Genomic DNA, 12,241 nt, shown 5'->3' on the forward strand with positions numbered 1-12,241 from the left:
CCCGTTCAGCGGCTGAGTGCAGACTGCGCCATTTCTTTCTCATTCCCTCCAATACTCCCAAAAGCAATATATTACCTTCTCTGTTATTTTAAAAGATCACCTGTCAGCAGGGTCAACCCTACCACATAATGCATACTGCCCGATAGGGTTGGTTCTGCTGATTAAAAACCCTACCTGTCTTGTGAAAATCGGTCGCGCCGTTGAAAAAAAAAAAAAAGTGGCGTTTAATTATAGATGCAGATTAGGGATTCAGTGCAGAGAGGGGGGCGTGACAAATGCGGGAAGCGGAGGAGCTGAAGCCCCGCCCCTTACCACACTGAAGCCCTGATTTGTAGATGGACTTAAACAGATCTTCGCAAGACAAGCGCCATGTTAGTCAGCAGGATCAACCCTACCAGGCAGAACGTGTGGTTTCATAGGGTTCATCCTTTACATAACTAAAGCTTCTTCACTGGATAAATCGTTGGTGTCAGCGAATCAGAACATCGGGGCAGATTTACTAATACTAAGGGCTCAGGCACACGACCGTATGTATTTTGCGATCTGCCAAAAATACGGATGACGTCCGCGTGCATTCTGTATTTTGCGGAACGGAACAGCCGGCCCTTGATAGAACAGTCCTATCCTTGTCTGTAATGCGGACAATAATAGGACATGTTCTATTTTTTTGCGGAACGGAAATACGGACCTACGGAAACGGAATGCACATGGAGTAACTTCCGTTTTTTTTTGCAGACCCGTTGAAATGAATGGTTCCGCATACGGTCCGCAAAAAAAACGGAACAGAAACGGAAAGAAAAGGGCTTGTTCACACGACCGTGCCGTGTTTTGCGGTCCGCAAATTGCAGATCCGCAAAACACGGATGCCGCCCTCAATTTGCGGAACGGAACAAACGGCCCTTTATAGAAATGCCTATTCTTGTCCGCAAAACAAGACAAGAATAGGACATGCCTAATCATTTTTGCCGCGGAACGTAGCGACGGATGCGGACAGCACACGGAGTGCTGTCCGCATCTTTTGCGCCTCTATTGAAATGAATGGTTCCGTATACGAAACGCAAGAAAAACGTTCGTGTGAACGAGCCCTAACAGTGAGAATTTATCGTGCCCACCCCAGATTTTATTTTTTTTAAAAGCAGCAAAAACTGAGGCTCGGATGCGGACCAGAACTACGGCCGTGTGGATGAGGCCTAAATCTGCCTCGCAGTCGCCATATTCCGACCTCCGGTTCCGCCGACCCATTCACGCTTCCTGCCTTCCCAGTTATGGATTGCACTTTGAGCTGGGATGATGGAGGTTGTAGTGCACACTGTACGCGATGATCTGCGGACCTTGGAAGAAAACGCGTCGCAGTATAATGTATGTTCGTGATGACGACTGATTGCGAATAAAAGCTATTTTAAACAATAAAAACCAAAACAGAACAGAACAGGACGCTGTGATACATTGTATCCTCCTCAGACTTACCACTGATCTACACAGCGACTGAGTGGGAGAAGCAGAGCTGCAGTGTAAAGCATGGAATTTAGGAGCAGCCTTAGTCTGAGACAGAGAGTGAATTTTCAGCTACCTCCAGTAGACAATGGGGGAGATTTATCCAACGGGTGTAAAGTAGAACTGGCTTAGTTGCCCATAGCAACCAATCAGATTCCACTTTTCATTTTTCAAATGAGCTCTGATAACTGAAAGGTGGAATCTGATTGGTTGCTATGGGTAACCGAGCCAGTTCTACTTTATACTAGTTTTGACAAATGACCCCCAATGATGCCACGCTAAAGTCCTTCATCATTAGATGCAGCAGTACCCACCTCACTGCGCGGCCAGCGCTGCACTACATCGGGACATCGCGCACAGGGTCAGGTCATACTGCGTCCCTATGTGCGCTGCGTCCTGGAGCCGTATGCGGTGCGGACATAGGCAGCGCCGAGACCTGCAGAAGAGGCCCGGGGAGGGGTGAGTAAAGGGCATATTCACCGCTCCCTGAGGCCGGGCCTCTGCCCTCTAAGGGCTTATGCCACGAATGTAAGGGCTCCGTGCCCGTGCTGCGGACCGCATACGGTGGTTCCGTAATACACGGGTCACCAGCTGTGTGCATTCCGTGAATGGGTCCACGATCCGCATGTGGCTGCCCCATGGTCAGTGCCCGTGCATTGCGGACCGCAATTTGCGATCCACAGCACGGGCACGGAGCCCTTACGTTCGTGGGCATTAGCCCTAAGGCTGCACTAATGAGCGCTCCACAATGGCAGCCTCCATTAGTAATAGCGCAAGAAAGAGATGTGAGAGATCAGACATTTCTGGAGATTTAGGAATCCCAGGAGGACGTATCATGTGTGATACTGACTGCTGTATCTAATCCTATCCTGTGTGATACTGACTGCTGTATCTAATCCTATCCTGTGTGATACTGACTGCTGTATCTAATCCTATCCTGTGTGATACTGACTGCTGTATCTAATCCTATCCTGTGTGATACTGACTGCTGTATCTAATCCTATCCTGTGTGATACTGACTGCTGTATCTAATCCTATCCTGTGTGATACTGACTGCTGTATCTAATCCTATCCTGTGTGATACTGACTGCTGTATCTAATCCTATCCTGTGTGATACTGACTGCTGTATCTAATCCTATCATGTGTGATATTGACTGCTGTATCTAATCCTATCCTGTGTGATACTGACTGCTGTATCTAATCCTATCCTGTGTGATACTGACTGCTGTATCTAATCCTGTCATGTGTGATACTGACTGCTGTATCTAATCCTATCACGTGTGATACTGACTGCTGTATCTAATCCTATCCTGTGTGATACTGACTGCAGTATCTAATCCTATCCTGTGTGATACTGACTGCTGTATCTAATACTATCACGTGTGATACTGACTGCTGTATCTAATCCTATCATGTTTGATACTGACTGCTGTATCTAATCCTATCATGTGTGATATTGACTGCTGTATCTAATCCTATCCTGTGTGATACTGACTGCTGTATCTAATCCTGTCATGTGTGATACTGACTGCTGTATCTAATCCTATCATGTGTGATACTGACTGCTGTATCTAATCCTATCATGTGTGATACTGACTGCTGTATCTAATCCTATCACGTGTAATACTGACTGCTGTATCTAATCCTATCACGTGTGATACTGACTGCTGTATCTAATCCTATCCTGTGTGATACTGACTGCTGTATCTAATCCTATCCTGTGTGATACTGACTGCTGTATCTAATCCTATCATGTGTGATACCGACTCTTGCACGCAACCGTATGGCTTTTTCAGTATTTTGCGGTCCGCAAAAAACGGATCTGCAAAAAATAACGGATGACGTCCGTGTGCATTCTGTTTTTTGCGGAATGGATCAGCCGGCCTCTAGTAGAACAGTCCTATCCTGGTCCGTTATGTGGACAATAATAGGACAAGTTCTATCTTTGAATGGAATGAAAACACAGAAATACGGAAATGGAAGGCATACCGAGTTCCTTCCGTTTTTTGTGTGGATCCATTGAAAAGAATGATTCCGTACGTCAGATTTATCAAACAGCGCGTGACATTTGATAGATCTGGTGAAAAGCAGCCAATGCAGAGGGGTTAATGTATGAAAGCAGCCGTGCCAGAAAAGCGGAGTAGCCTTTGGCGCCAAATTTATGAGGTATTTGCGCCATTTTCAGTGTGGTTTTCACCGTACGCGGCGGTCTGTATTTACTAAGATGGAGGAAAAGTTGCGAATCTTTGTCTGTAAACAGGACTTACTGGATACGTCTCCCCGTGTCTCAATGTCAGTAAATCTGCCTCGCAGTCGCCATATTCCGACCTCCGGTTCCGCCGACCTGCGCTTTACGAGGGAGCTCGTCTCTCGTCTGACGACTTGATGTTTTCATTGGCGCCATTTCGGGGTAGATGGAGCTGTTTTTGGTCATTTTCTACAGGACGAAAAATAACCCGCACATTCTAGCCGTGTATTTTTCATTACAGCGTTCGCTTCGCCGGTTAAACGACGCGATAATTTTATAGATTATGGAAATATCAAAAATATCGTTTTTTTTTTGGACATTGTAAGAAAACAAAATAGTATATTTTATTGACCTTTTTGGTGATTTTTACTGGGAGCATGCGGTCGCTTTCATGGGGCGTTCCCGATGAATACTCCACCCGAAACGCGGACGCCCAGAGGGTGGAATTGAACCACTCTGTCCCTCGACAGCTGCAGGTTTGAAGCCTGCACCCCAGACCACTGAGGGTCATCTGGGCGGACTGGGAGCTCCCACTGCTCCTATATGAAGACGACCCTGAGGGCAGCAGTAAAGTTATGGAGAATATTCTCATTACTATCAGAGATTACGGGAACGCACAGACCGCCGTGCGGAATATCGGACGGTATTCACACACGTCTCTGCTCCAGACCTCGCTCGTTGTCACTCAGCTTGTGCAGCATTTGCCTCCTCATTTGCATGGCAGACGGCAGCAGTGCATTGTGGGAGACGACATTCACGCTTCCTGCCTTCCCAGTTATGGATTGCACTTTGAGCTGGGATGATGGAGGTTGTAGTGCACACTGTACGCGATGATCTGCGGACCTTGGAGTAGTGCGTCCTGGAAGAAAGCGCGTCGCAGTATAATGTATGTTCGTGATGACGACTGATTGCGAATAAAAGCTATTTTCAACAATAAAAAACAGAACAGAACAGGACGCTGTGATACATTGTATCCTCCTTACTACTGATCTACACAGCGTATCTAATCCTATCACGTGTGATACTGACTGCTGTATCTAATCCCATCATGTGTGATACTGACTGCTGTATCTAATCCTATCATGTGTGATACTGACTGCTGTATCTAATCCTATCACGTGTGATACTGACTGCTGTATCTAATCCCATCATGTGTGATACTGACTGCTGTATCTAATCCCATCATGTGTGATACTGACTGCTGTATCTAATCCTATCACGTGTGATACTGACTGCTGTATCTAATCCCATCATGTGTGATACTGACTGCTGTATCTAATCCTATCATGTGTGATACTGACTGCTGTATCTAATCCTATCCTGTGTGATACTGACTGCTGTATCTAATCCCATCATGTGTGATACTGACTGCTGTATCTAATCCTATCATGTGTGATACCGACTGCTGTATCTAATCCTATCCTGTGTGATACTGACTGCTGTATCTAATCCTATCCTGTGTGATACTGACTGCTGTATCTAATCCTATCCTGTGTGATACTGACTGCTGTATCTAATCCTATCCTGTGTGATACTGACTGCTGTATCTAATCCTATCCTGTGTGATACTGACTGCTGTATCTAATCCTATCACGTGTAATACTGACTGCTGTATCTAATCCTATCATGTGTGAAACTGACTGCTGTATCTAATCCTATCCTGTGTGATACTGACTGCTGTATCTAATCCTATCCTGTGTGATACTGACTGCTGTATCTAATATATGTCAGGATACCTATCATGTAGACCAGGGATCAGCAGCCTCCAGCACTAAAGCTATGGTGAAACTACAACTCCCAGCATGCAAACATGCCTGGCTGTCCTTGGAATTACCATAGAAGTCAATAGAGCAGCCTGCTGGAGTGCCGGAGGTAGCTGACCTCTGATGTAGATTGTGTTCCTTGATGCTGTATCTCAGCCTATCGTGTATTTAATATTGTTCACGGATCTGATGTATCTAAGGCCACTTTCACACTTGCGTTCGGGGTTCCGCTTGTGAGCTCCGTTTGAAGGCTCTCACAAGCGGCCCCGAACGGATCCGTACAGCCCCAATGCATTCTGAGTGGATGCGGATCCGCTCAGAATGCATCAGTTTGGCCTCTGTTCCGCTCAGCAGGCGGACACCCGAACGCTGCTTGCAGCGTTTTGGTGTCCGCCTGGCCGTGCGGAGCCAAACGGATCCGTCCTGACTTACAATGCAAGTCAATGGGGACGGATCCGTTTGACGTTGACACAATATGGTGCAATTTCAAACGGATCCGTCCCCCATTGACTTTCAATGTAAAGTCAGGAGTCCCTATTATACCATTGGATCTGAGTTTTCTCCAATCCGATGGTATATTTTAACTTGAAGCGTCCCCATCACCATGGGAACGCCTCTATGTTAGAATATACCATCGGATTTGAGTTAGATCGTGAAACTCAAATCCGACAGTATATTCTAACACAGAGGCGTTCCCATGGTGATGGGGACGCTTCAAGTTAGAATATACTGAGAACTGTGTACATGACTGCCCCCTGCTGCCTGGCAGGTGCTGCCAGGCAGCAGTGGGCAGACCCCCCTCCCCCCCCTGTATTTAACTCATTGGTGGCCAGTGCGGCCCCCCTCCCTCCCTCCCTCCCCAGTATTAAATGTGACCAGTGCGGCCCCCCTCCCTCTATATTCATTGGTGGCCAGTGCGGCCCCCACCCCCTCCCCAGTATTAATTGTGACCAGTGCGGCCCCCCTCCCTCTATATTCATTGGTGGCCAGTGCGGCCCCCCCTCCCTCCCCAGTATTAATTGTTACCAGTGCTGCCCCCTCCCTCTATATTCATTGGTGGCCAGTGCGGCCCCCCTCCCTCCCCAGTATTAATTGTGACCAGTGCGCCCCCCCCTCCCTCCCCAGTATTAAATGTGACCAGTGCGGCCCCCCTCCCTCTATTTTCATTGGTGGCCAGTGCGGCCCCCCTCCCTCTCTCCCCAGTATTAAATGTGACCAGTGCTGCCCCCTCCCTCTATATTCATTGGTGGCCAGTGCGGATTCCCAGTATTAAATATGACCAGTGCGGCCTCCCCTCTTCGCCCCCCTAATTAAAATCACCCCCCCCCCCATCATTGGTGGCAGCAGAGAGTTCCGAACGGAGTCCCAGTTTAATCGCTGGGGCTCCGATCGGTTACCATGGCAGCCAAGACGTTATTGCAGTCTTGGCTGCCATGGTTACTTTGCAATAAATAGAAGCATTATACTTACCTGTGAGCTGCGATGTCTGTGACCGGCCGGGAGCTCCTCCTACTGGTAAGTGAAAGGTCTGTGCGGCGCATTGCTTATAGCACAGACCTGTCACTTACCAGTAGGAGGAGCTCCCGGCCGGTCAGACATCGCAGCTCGCAGGTAAGTATAATGCTTCTATTTATTGCTAAGTAACCATGGCAGCCAAGACTGCAATAGCGTCTTGGCTGCCATGGTAACCGATTGGAGCCCCAGCGATTAAACTGGGACTCCAATCGGAACTCTCTGCTGCCACCAATGATGGGGGGGTGATTTTAATTAGGGGGGCGAAAAGGGGAGGCCGCACTGGTCATATTTAATACTGGGAATCCGCACTGGCCACCAATGAATATAGAGGGAGGGGGGCCGCACTGGTCACATTTAATACTGGGGAGGGAGGAAGGGAGGGGGGGCCGCACTGACCACCAATGAATATAGAGGGAGGGGGCCGCACTGGTCACAATTAATACTGGGGAGGAAGGGGGGGCAGCACTGGTCACATTTATTACTGGGGAGAGAGGAAGTGAGGGGGGGCCGCACTGGCCACCGATGAATATAGAGGGAGGGGGGCCGCACTGGTCACATTTAATACAGGGGAGGGAGGGGGTCTGCCCCCTCCTGCCTGGCAGCACCTGATCTCTTACAATAATTGTGCGGATCACAGCCCCCTTTAAGAGATCGGGTGCTGCCAGGCAGCAGGGGGCAGTCATGTACACAGTTCTTTTAGTATATTCTAACTTGAAGCGTCCCCATCACCATGGGAACGCCTCTGTGTTAGAATATACTGTCGGATCTGAGTTTTCACGAAGTGAAAAATCTGATCTGAAAAAAACAGTTATGCAGACGGATCCGTTCTGAACAGATGCAAGCGTTTGCATTATAGGAGCGGATCCGTCTGTGCAGATACCATACAGATCCACTCCAAACGCAAGTGTGAAAGTAGCCTAAGGCACACGGGTCCAGGCTGTGTAAGAGAAATTCTGCACTAATTTCCGTGCGTTTTTCGGAGCTTTTTCGCACCAAATCTCCGAGGAAAACTCCACCCAAAATGCAAACGCCCAGAGGGTGGAATTGAACCACTCTGTCCCTCGACAGCTGCAGGTTTGAAGCCTGCACCCCAGACCACTGAGGGTCATCTGGGCGGACTGGGAGCTCCCACTGCTCCTATATGAAGCCGACCCTGAGGGGAGCAGTAAAGTTATGGAGAATATTCTCATTATTATCAGAGATTACGGGAACGCACAGACCGCCGTGCGGAATATCGGACGGTATTCACACACGTCTCTGCTCCAGACCTCGCTCGTTGTCACTCAGCTTGTGCAGCATTTGCCTCCTCATTTGCATGGCAGACGGCAGCAGTGCATTGTGGGAGATGACATTCACGCTTCCTGCCTTCCCAGTTATGGATTGCACTTTGAGCTGGGATGATGGAGGTTGTAGTGCACACTGTACGCGATGATCTGCGGACCTTGGAGTAGTGCGTCCTGGAAGAAAGCGCGTCGCAGTATAATGTATGTTCGTGATGACGACTGATTGCGAATAAAAGCTATTTTAAACAATAAAAACCAAAACAGAACAGAACAGGACGCTGTGATACATTGTATCCTCCTCAGACTTACTACTGATCTACACAGCGTATCTAATCCTATCACGTGTGATACTGACTGCTGTATCTAATCCCATCATGTGTGATACTGACTGCTGTATCTAATCCCATCATGTGTGATACTGACTGCTGTATCTAATCCTATCACGTGTGATACTGACTGCTGTATCTAATCCCATCATGTGTGATACTGACTGCTGTATCTAATCCTATCATGTGTGATACTGACTGCTGTATCTAATCCTATCACGTGTGATACTGACTGCTGTATCTAATCCCATCATGTGTGATACTGACTGCTGTATCTAATCCCATCATGTGTGATACTGACTGCTGTATCTAATCCTATCACGTGTGATACTGACTGCTGTATCTAATCCCATCATGTGTGATACTGACTGCTGTATCTAATCCTATCATGTGTGATACTGACTGCTGTATCTAATCCCATCATGTGTGATACTGACTGCTGTATCTAATCCTATCACGTGTGATACTGACTGCTGTATCTAATCCCATAATGTGTGATACTGACTGCTGTATCTAATCCTATCATGTGTGATACTGACTGCTGTATCTAATCCTATCATGTGTGATACTAACTGCTGTATCTAATCCTATCATGTGTGATACTGACTGCTGTATCTAATCCTATCACGTGTGATACTGACTGCTGTATCTAATCCCATAATGTGTGATACTGACTGCTGTATCTAATCCCATCATGTGTGATACTGACTGCTGTATCTAATCCTATCACGTGTGATACTGACTGCTGTATCTAATCCCATAATGTGTGATACTGACTGCTGTATCTAATCCCATCATGTGTGATACTGACTGCTGTATCTAATCCTATCATGTGTGATACTGACTGCTGTATCTAATCCTATCATGTGTGATACTAACTGCTGTATCTAATCCTATCATGTGTGATACTGACTGCTGTATCTAATCCTATCACGTGTGATACTGACTGCTGTATCTAATCCCATAATGTGTGATACTGACTGCTGTATCTAATCCCATCATGTGTTATACTGACTGCTGTATCTAATCCTATCACGTGTGATACTGACTGCTGTATCTAATCCCATAATGTGTGATACTGACTGCTGTATCTAATCCCATCATGTGTGATACTGACTGCTGTATCTAATCCTATCATGTGTGATAATGACTGCTGTATCTAATCCTATCATGTGTGATACTGACTGCTGTATCTAATACTATAATATGTGATACTAACTGCTGTATGTAATCCTATCATGTGTGATACTGACTGCTGTATCTAATCCCATCATGTGTGATACTGACTGCTGTATCTAATCCTATCATGTGTGATACTGACTGCTGTATCTAATCCTATCATGTGTGATACTGACTGCTGTATCTAATCCTATCATGTGTGATACTGACTGCTGTATCTAATCCTATCATGTGTGATACTGACTGCTGTATCTAATCCTATCATGTATGATACTGACTGCTGTATCTAATCCCATCCTGTGTGATACTGACTGCTGTATCTAACCCTATCCTGTGTGATACTGACTGCTGTATCTAATCCTATCATGTGTGATACTGACTGCTGTATCTAATCCTATCATGTGTGATACTGACTGCTGTATCTAATCCCATCATGTGTGATACTGACTGCTGTATCTAATCCTATCCTGTGTGATACTGACTGCTGTATCTAATCCTATCATGTGTGATACTGACTGCTGTATCTAATCCTATCATGTGTGATACTGACTGCTGTATCTAATCCCATCATGTGTGATACTGACTGCTGTATCTAATCCTATCCTGTGTGATACTGACTGCTGTATCTAATCCTATCATGTGTGATAATGACTGCTGTATCTAATCCTATCATGTGTGATACTGACTGCTGTATCTAATACTATAATATGTGATACTAACTGCTGTATCTAATCCTATCATGTGTGATACTGACTGTTGTATCTAATCCTATCATGTGTGATACTGACTGCTGTATCTAATCATATCATGTGTGAAACTGACTGCTGTATCTAATCCCATCATGTGTGATACTGACTGCTGTATCTAATCCTATCATGTGTGAAACTGACTGCTGTATCTAACCCTATCCTGTGTGATACTGACTGCTGTTTCTAATCCTATCATGTGTGATACTGACTGCTGTATCTAATCCTATCATGTGTGATACTGACTGCTGTATCTAATCCTATCATGTGTGATACTGACTGCTGTATCTAACCCTATCCTGTGTGATACTGACTGCTGTTTCTAATCCTATCCTGTGTGATACTGACTGCTGTATCTAATCCTATCCTGTGTGATACTGACTGCTGTATCTAATATATGTCAGGATACCTATCATGTAGACCAAGGATCAGCAGCCTCCAGCACTAAAGCTATGGTGAAACTACAACTCCCAGCATGCAAACATGCCTGGCTGTCCTTGGAATTACCATAGAAGTCAATAGAGCAGCATGCTGGAGTGCCGGAGGTAGCTGACCTCTGATGTAGATTGTGTTCCTTGATGCTGTATCTCAGCCTATCGTGTATTTAATATTGTTCACGGATCTGATGTATCTAAGGCACACGGGTCCAGGCTGTGTAACAGAAATTCTGCACTAATTTCCGTGCGTTTTTCAGAGCTTTTTCGCACCAAATCTCCGAGGAAAACTCCACCCAAAACGCGGACGCCCAGAGGATGGAATTGAACCACTCTGTCCCTCGACAGCTGCAGGTTTGAAGCCTGCACCCCAGACCACTGAGGGTCATCTGGGCGGACTGGGAGCTCCCACTGCTCCTATATGAAGCCGACCCTGAGGGCAGCAGTAAAGTTATGGAGAATATTCTCATTACTATCAGAGATTACGGGAACGCACAGACCGCCGTGCGGAATATCGGACGGTATTCACACACGTCTCTGCCCTAGACCTCGCTCGTTGTCACTCAGCTTGTGCAGCATTTGCCTCCTCATTTGCATGGCAGACGGCAGCAGTGCATTGTGGGAGACGACATTCACGCTTCCTGCCTTCCCAGTTATGGATTGCACTTTGAGCTGGGATGATGGAGGTTGTAGTGCACACTGTACGCGATGATCTGCGGACCTTGGAGAGAGCGTCCTGGAAGAAAACTCTGTGATACATTGTAATACATTGTATCCTCCTCGCACTTCCTGCTAACAGCATTCTAAGCCTCTCACTACTGCTTCTATACAGTGACCAACTGGAGGAAGCAGAGCTGCAGTGTAAAGTATGGAATTTAGGGGCAGCCTGAGCCTTTGACAGGACAGAGGATAAGGTTTGAACTACCTCTGACTCTAACAGACAATGGCGCTAAGCTAGAGCCCCTCCTCATTAGTTCAGCTTCACACAAGCGTGTTGTATTGTCCTTATTATGGCTCCAACTCCCAGACCTGGACCGGGAGCTTCATAAACCCGAGGATAAGTGGGGATTTGGTGGCTGAGATACAAGTGGAAAACTGCGCCTGTATTACCCTCATGTAAAGCCTTTTGGTCTACGTGCGCTAATGGAAAAGTGCTGCAGTGTAAAGCATGTGTCCTAAGAGCTAAAAAGAAGCAAACACAAGATAAATAGCAGCTTTGGCCCTATTCACACCACCGTGTTTTTGGTTCAGA

At 46.6% G+C, this 12,241-nt stretch overlaps 3 non-coding genes across 3 annotated transcripts; all 3 read right to left on the reverse strand.

Annotated features, from left to right (window-relative positions):
- Positions 1-4,173: 4,173 nt before the first annotated feature.
- Positions 4,174-4,260, reverse strand: TRNASTOP-UCA. The gene has a single exon. It is a non-coding gene; the product is annotated as a tRNA-Sec (tRNA).
- A 3,789-nt stretch (positions 4,261-8,049) lies between these two features.
- TRNASTOP-UCA lies at positions 8,050-8,136 on the reverse strand. Its single transcript has one exon. It is a non-coding gene; the product is annotated as a tRNA-Sec (tRNA).
- A 3,161-nt stretch (positions 8,137-11,297) lies between these two features.
- Positions 11,298-11,384, reverse strand: TRNASTOP-UCA. Its single transcript has one exon. It is a non-coding gene; the product is annotated as a tRNA-Sec (tRNA).
- Positions 11,385-12,241: the final 857 nt, after the last annotated feature.

The sequence above is a fragment of the Bufo bufo genome, chromosome 5 (genome assembly GCF_905171765.1).
Source record: "Bufo bufo chromosome 5, aBufBuf1.1, whole genome shotgun sequence".
NCBI lineage: Eukaryota > Metazoa > Chordata > Amphibia > Anura > Bufonidae > Bufo > Bufo bufo.